Consider the following 8451-nt stretch of genomic DNA (forward strand, 5'->3'; position numbering starts at 1 on the left):
GTTATACAAACATAATATAAATATATTAAAAAAAATTTTTTCTCCCTGATTCAAATGACAGCATCTTTGATCCCTAAACTAGTATCATTTATTTTGAACTCTGCCCTTTTGAAATCTGTAAAAAGTCATGGGGAAAGCCTAACATAGACCTGGCACACACAGATTGTTCATGAATGTTTGATCTGTCAGCGTCACCTTCACTGGATTTGTTTCTTGTGGCTCAGATTGTGGTGGTGCCATAGCATGAGTTTCACACTTAGTCCTTCCTGAATACACATGCCCCTCATGCTTCTCCAAGGTCTCAAGCAGGACACATAACTATCTCATTTTCTTGGGTCATTGCCAACTTTCTCACTCTCCTTCACCCACCATAGCACTTCTTTCTGCTAGTCAGTATTATTCCCAGCATCTTCTAAATTTATTTTTTCCTTTTAACTAATATGCTGACCTCTTTGTGCAGAAAATCTTTCATCATTCATAGGTTGTTTATGCTTTACCATAGCATTACAAATTCAATAAAGGAAACTATTGAGAATGACAATAATTGGGGCAATTTTGTGTGTTTTTTTCCCCCAAGGTAATGTCAAAGTGTTTTAGCAATTCCGTTTTGCATAGTTTTTAGAATGCATTCAAAGTCATTTGCTTAGATTTTTTCTGTAATGCTTCCTTGTTATTCTTAATTTACAGATGAACAGAATGAGACATCTTCTCTGTTTAAAGAAATGTTACTTACCACAAATGTAGAGCATCAATAGCTGGTTTACAAGAACCCCGAATGAAGAATTATATCATCACAAACAGAAAAATCAATTTTCTTCCTTATTTTATTTTTTGTAACTAGCTGGCATTTATTCTGGAAGTTGACTGGCTGGGAGGAAGGAGCTAAGCTCTTCTAAGGGTGTCTACGGACTGGCATCAGTCAGGTTCATGTAGATTTCTGGCTCTGCCATTTTCTGATGGGATGACTTTGGACAATTTACTCAACTTCCCTGGGCCTCAGTTTCCTCATATGTAGAAGGAGTATAATATGGTGGCATCTACCTTGTAAGGTTTTATGTTTTTTAGATGAAATAATGCTTCTAAAAGACAACAGAGTGCCCTCGCATGCAATAAGTACTTGCTATAACTCTAGTGATTGCCTCAGCTGGAAGAAGAGTTTGCTTATGTGACAATCTATCACTCGTTTCCTAGGTAGCACTTGGCCTGACATTACACTTGGCTTCTGTAGCTCCGAATTCACTGGAGGTACCCCAAATAATATGTGTCATATGAAATATACATATTTGTATTATATAATACATAGCATATATTTATGTTATATTTACATGTTATATTTTATTAAATCAGATATAACTGAAAATATTACATTTGATTTGAAAAAATGAATAGGTTTTGTTTAATATTTCTCACTTAATAATGGGTCAATCTATTCATGAACTTTAGATTTTCATATATTTTTGTAGGTACTTATCGTAAAAAACTCTTTATCTAACTTCCGATTGCTAGTGAAAAAAAAAGAAAACACTTCTGCACTTTTAAAAATGCTTTCCAAACTGAAAGCTAAGTTGATTTAAAGTACAAAGTGCTATAAATAGAATAGAAACATACTTTATTTATATTTCCCAGAATTAGACATGAGAAACCTTTAAATGTCCATGAGTGGTAAAACATGTGGGTGTGTGGGGTGCCTGTGTATTTTGTCAAGCCTGTGTTACTTGAAATGTAAGACATAAAAATAAAGGGGTCAGTTGTAAAGGGAGGGACAATGAAAATTTACGTTGTTTAGGTGGCAATCGACTTTCTCCATTTGACTGTTTTCCTGAAGTTTTTGTGTATACAATCTTGGTTTAAAGTAAATATTATGGAAAAGAATAAACATAAAATTAGATAAACTTGGTTTATCTAATGATTTAAGATAGTCGTGAGGATACAAACTATCTTCTTCTCACCCCCTTTTTCTACTCTTTCCACAACCAGGCTGCAAGCACAGAACAGGGAGCTATTCCCAGTAAGCTAAGAAAACAGAATGATTCCAAATTCCTGTGAAAGTCAGAGTTAAAAATAGAGTATAATGCTTAGCTACTTTGTCCTGAAGTTTCCTTGAAATATTTTTATTGTGGTCCTCAAGAAGGCTTCCCCGTTTATGTAATTGTATGTCTTGGGTGGCTACTTAAATTGTTTCAGGCTTTTTTTTTTTTTTTTTTTGGCATCACACACACAGTAGCACGACTAGGGACACAAATTTTAAAGCTTAATTGCTTTCTGATTTCTGTCTTGAACTTCTGAGGTTATGCTAGGTTTACCTGAGTCGAGAATGCTGGGTAATTGGGAAGTGTTCAGGCCATTATTCTGCTGTAAAGGTTACGGTAATAGATCTCATCTTGAATTCCTGAAAATCCTAATTACTCTCTTCCTCTATATGCTGTAAATCTCTGAGCAAGGATATATTTTTCTTGTTTCATTTGGATGTCTCTGTAGTTCCTTGTTTAGTTTGTAATTACTTGGCCAAATTCCCTCTGTAAGACAGGTTTACTTGATTCATTTAAGGCCTAAACTTGTCTTAGAATGAAAGACCTCCAAAGTCTATTCCAGCCCTAGCATTTTATGGTTCCAATTTTTAGATTACTTATTGATTGAGAAATAGTATGTATGTCTCTAAATGATACCATATTATTCTAATGGCTAAATCAATGTTTTCCTATAAAATGATGTTGCTCATTAAAATTTATTTCTATGGAGATGATCCATTTGTTTAAGTTCATAAAGAACAAACGTATTACTGCTTGATATGAATGTTGTTGTCAACTCTTCATAAACATCTTTCTTTGCAGTCTGATAGCCCTAATATGGGGCCCAACACCAGGGCAAGGATGAGAAATCCTTCTGCTCTCCCATGTTCCATCCTCACGGCCTCAGCCACATTTATATTCTAATGAAGAAACTATTTTAGGCATCCACGTTCTGTTATTCTCTTCAGGGCTTCCTGCAAATTCCCATTTGTGCAGTCAGTGAGAACCAGATCTATTTCACATTTCTTACAAATTGGCATGCCTCTTTTTTTTCTTTGATGTTCACTGTCTTAAATATCAGAGTTTGCTTTCTTTCCCCCCTTTCTCCTTTCTATTGTGTATAGAAGATATTTTTATGGTACCTAAGGAGAAAAGAAGACATCTATGCTGATTATATAAAATTTTGTGCTATAATTTCTTAAGAAGTGTGTTATTTGTGATCACTTTTGAGCTGCCAGCTGCTAAGATACTACTGGTTCCACCTGGCTTTTGGGGTGCTATGCTGCACCCATGGCAAAACATCATATTTTTTTGTTTAGTCACAGTGCCCCCCAACTCACTGAAGTTTCTTCCTGCTATTTTAGCCATTTGGAAGTCCACAGACTTTCACCACCATCTTACAGCCTCACAGAAAGGCAAACTGAATCCACCCTGAACAATACATGGCCCAGAAAACCACCATATTACCAATCATTAGAGATTTACACCACACTGGTCTCCAGAGGCTTTGCAATACCTCCTAGCCTCTGGAGGGAGGATCAATAGACCAACAGTGAGGAGACTCCAGACGATGGGTGAGGAGATAGACCAGTGATCCCCAAATATTTTTCCTCCATTTCTAAAATCATCATTTCCAGGTTTAGGCCCTAGATGTAGATTGTCGATGGTGAAGAAACAGACATCTCCCATTTTTGTAATACCTTTATTTCCTCTTCACAATGCCAACCATATTCATTTTCCCTTTTTGGAAGATTCTTCCCTGGGTTATGTATTTCTTTATCTGGGTTGTTAAGACTTATAGCTTATATTTAATGGTGAAATGTCTAATTTACATGTAAAGACATATTTAAACGTAGCATTAACCTAACCATAGTTATCCTTAATACTGGAGATACCTGTGAAATAGCCCTTGATAGCCAATATCTACCCATGAGATTTGATCTTCTACTTATTCTATATCATGTGTACTTCTGGAAATCCATTTGCTCATGTTTATTCTCACTTTCATTGCCTTATCACAAACCTGAGTCAGTTCTTAACTAAATTATTGCACTGACAATATTGTCACCAATTTACTCTATTTTTAAACACATTTGTTCACTAAACAATTTATCTATAAGCCTCCGTAACTATGTATCATGCACAGCAAAAAAAGCTGGCCCAAATGCCAATAAATGCCTGGCTAGTAATATAAATGAGTAATAAGATCCATTTAATAGAGAGCAAAGGATGCACACTTTACCTAAAAAGACTAAGCATTATTCAGCTCCTACTACCAAATTATGAAAAAAATAGTGTTGCTAGATCTTTTGATTTTTCAACACAAGATTGGCATTTTGCTTTTTAAGAGAAATTCCCCAATGCCTCAATGTTTGCAACAAATTCAGAAATTGTTAAACACCTTTCATAAGGCAATAAACTATCTGTAGTTAAAATTCAGCCCAGGGATAGCCAGTTGTCCAAATGCAATATGAAGAAAAAAGAGCCATTATTCACCCACCTTGGCCTCAATTACACAGTCTCTTGTATCATTTCCTGACATGTATTTATTCAACACTAAGATTACACAGACTCATTTTCTATTTTCATACTTGTTTGTGTATGTTTTTAAATTTGTTGATCTCTTCATTTGTAATGTCTTCTCACCTGCACAATCCCCTCCAGTGTATTAAGACTGAAGTCAATGATTATTCTTGGTAGCTATGTTAACGAGCTCTTTATCTGTGTTCTTAAGATAATTTTCTGTAAAGCTTTATTAGTATAACAAGTGTAATGGGTTGCAATTGGGAGGACAGAATTATTCCTCTGTTTTATTTGTTAATGTGGTAAATTACATTGTTTTTCAACACTCCAGGATACTTTCATTTCAGATATAAACCATACTTGCTTATGATGTGTAACTCTTTATCTATTGCTAGCTTTTGTTTGCTAATATCTTATGTCGAATTTTGACCTCTTTGTAAGGGATATTGACATGAAATTTTTTCCTCTGGTGTTCTTGTGACCTCTTTAAATAATCTGATTGTTGTTCCCTTCTCTACTATTCAAGGATTTTGTATAAAAATAATACTAGTTTTTCATACATACTTTACAGACAACCAGTAAAGCCATCTGGGCCTAAAATTTACTTTAAAAGAAGTCTTGTTTTTGGTTTGAGTTTGTTGTTTTATTTGCTTTTAATTTACCAATTGAATTCCTTTACTAGAAGTATGGTTATTTCAGTTTTTTTCAATTGTTAGTTTTGATGTTTGTTTTTCAAAATAATTGTCTATTTTGTCTAAGTTTTTAAATATATTGGCATAAAATTATTCTTAAAATTCTTTTATCTTTGTTTTCTTGCATATGGTTTCTCTAGTAAGAGTTATTTTATTTCTGATAATAGAAACAATTTTCTGTTCTTTTTCTAGTGAATTAAAGTGGAAGATTATATCACTAATATTAATCTTTTTTCTAATATAAGAATTGCAGTTACAACATAAAATCTTTAAACATTGCTTTACGACACTATAAATTTTCAATTTTTTGTGTTTAAAATTCTGGTCATTTTGAAAGAACTTCTATTTTTTCCTTGTGATTTTTTTCTTTGACATTTGATTTATATAGAAGTACATGGTTAATTTCCAAATATAATTGGATTTTCTAGATACCTTATTGTTATTGATTTTTAATTTAATTCTGTTGTGCTCAGAGAACGTGCTCTGTAAGATTCAATTTTGTAAAATTTATTCAGGTTTATTTAATGACCTAGCATATGGTCTATCTTACAGAATAATCAATATGAACTTGTTAAAATGTTATTCTGTAATTATTGTGTGTTGTGTTCTATAAATATAAATTAGATAAAGTTAGTTGCTAATGTTGAATGTTGTTCAAAATGTTTGTATCCATACTGACATTTTCCCTACTTGTTCTCTCAATTAATGGGAGAAGAGTAGTCAAAATCTCAAATTGTAATTGTGGATTTGTCTTTTTCAACCTTAATACTTTTAGGTTTTTCTCACTAATTACATTTCAGTCATTATAGACATTGACATTGAGGATTTTCTCTTGATGCATATATTAATGCATCATAATATTTTAATATTCTGCTATTAAAATATCATGATGCATTCCTCTTTTATCTCAAGATTACTTCTTGTCTTGAAGTCTATGTTGCATGACATTAATATAATCATACCAGCTTTCTTGTGCTTGTTATTATAGAATATAGTAGTTTATATTTGAAAAGTGGTTACAGATCCATGAATATATAAGTGTGAAAAGAAACAAATCCACAATGTCCAATGATCACTTTATTAAACTAATAAACTAATCTACATATCACTCCCTTCACATGCTATTTTTCACAAAAATCTTTCCTCTTATATAAAGCACTATCTCCTACTTCTGCCTTTACCTGAATCGAACTCAGTTTTTATAGTTTTCATTCTTTCCATGACATTTCCTAAATTGTGAGCTTTCCCTTCTTGAAGGTCCTTTAATCCCTGACATCTTTCTCTTACTCATACTTGACATTTGCTGATTCTTAATGTAATTTAGGTTTTATATTTCTTTTTGCTCATAGTTAAGCTATGTGCTTCTTTTGATTTTATTTGTATTATTATTTTTAATTTTAATTCTAACTTTTTATTCAAGTTGTTCAAGTACAATTGTCTTCTTTTTCTCCTACCATGCCCCCCACCCTTGCCATTTCCACCTCCCCGCCCTGATCCTCCCCACTTTGGCTCTGTCCATGTGTCCTTTATACATGTTCCTTGATGGTCTTCCTCCTTTTTTCTCCTGTTATCCCCCCACCTCACCTCTGGTTACTGTCAGTGTGTTCTTTATTTCAATGTCTCTGGTTGTATTTTGCTGACTTGTTTGTTTGTTGATTAGGTTCCACTTATAGGTAAGATCATAGGGTATTTGTTTTTCACCACCTGGCTTATTTCACTTAGCATAATGATTTCTAGTTCCATTCATGCTGTTGCAAAGGGTAGGAGCTCCTTCTTTTTTTCTCACTGCATAGAATTCCACTGTGTAAATGTACCATAGTTTTTTGATCCATTCATTTATTGATGGGCAGTTAGGTTGCTTCTAGCACTTAGCTATTGTAAATTATGCTGTTATGAACATTGGGGTGAGTAGGTTCCTTTGAACCGATGTTTCAGGCTCCTTTCATGTTAGGATGAAAACCTTTGGTGAAATGTGTTTTTGTTTTTTTGGCTTATTTATATTCAGAACTTATCTTCAGAATTGCCTTTGTTCTGTGGAAAAGCACAGAGAAGCAATAGGGCAATAAAACTACCATGGGGAGCCAGATTGAAGAGGAAAATTGCTCTGACAAGACTAGTTGAGTGGTACAGGAGTTGTCTTAATCTGCTTCTTAATTCCACCCATGCCTATGTGAACAGTGCTAATGAGAGATGATGTCTGCAGAATCAGGAAGATGAAAAGTAGGGGGCAACTACTGCCCCATTCATTATTCCAGCCAGTCTTCATGATAATAGTAATAATAACACTCTATGTAGCATGTGCCAAACACTTTCTAAATGCTTCATATACAAACAAAGAATTTAGCTACTATCATTAACACTTCACAGAGGAGAAAATTGAGAGACTGCATGTAACATGCCCAAGAACTCTTAAGCTGTTAAAATCAGAATCAGATTCTGAACCTATCTTGTTTAAGCTTCAGAACAAACATGCATGTGCACCACTCATCTTTCTTGGATTCATTACAAATACAGCAGGAACATCATTCACCCTCTAAATCTTTAGAAGTAAGATTGAGAGGCTGGCGAAAGAGTTCTGATCATCTTGTTAACCTGCCAATGCCTTCACTATGTCTATATCAAGTGATAGACAGTTAGCCCCTGGTAACTAATACAGGCATACTTTCCTGATATAAAAGAGTAGAGTAGATATATAACCAATGCAGATGCCATTTATTCATTAAAATTCTACACAGCAAAATATCTAGTCATTACCTGAATGACTAATATACTTTAGTGTCTTCATGTATATCATAAAACATAATAAAGTGGATAATGGATATATTCTCCTCAGTAATATTGCTGTAATTTAAATTCCCATTTCATGACATGAGTAGGAGCCCATTGCCGTTCATAAAGTGGCACAATGTCCTATTATACTTCCACAATGAGCTGCAGTATTGTTTAAGGGGAAATTAACAAATCATCCAAAATAGCATAGAATAATTCATTCACATTTGTTTTCTATTTGAATTATTTCATTCCACTCCAAGAACAAAACTGCTGTGTCCTACACATCTCAACATAGCTTTCCACCAGAACGGTTACAAGATGTATTTGAACCGATGGCTATTTAGAGATAATTTTTCATGATTCTGACATGATAAGACTCTTCTATTACTTTCTAAAGTGAGCTATTAGCAAGATAAAAATACAATATAAAAGCAGAAGTTTCCTATTTTTTAACA

This window comes from Artibeus jamaicensis, unplaced genomic scaffold (assembly GCF_021234435.1).
Source record: "Artibeus jamaicensis isolate MK-2021 breed Jamaican fruit bat unplaced genomic scaffold, CSHL_Jam_final scaffold_537, whole genome shotgun sequence".
Taxonomy (NCBI): Eukaryota; Metazoa; Chordata; class Mammalia; order Chiroptera; family Phyllostomidae; genus Artibeus; species Artibeus jamaicensis.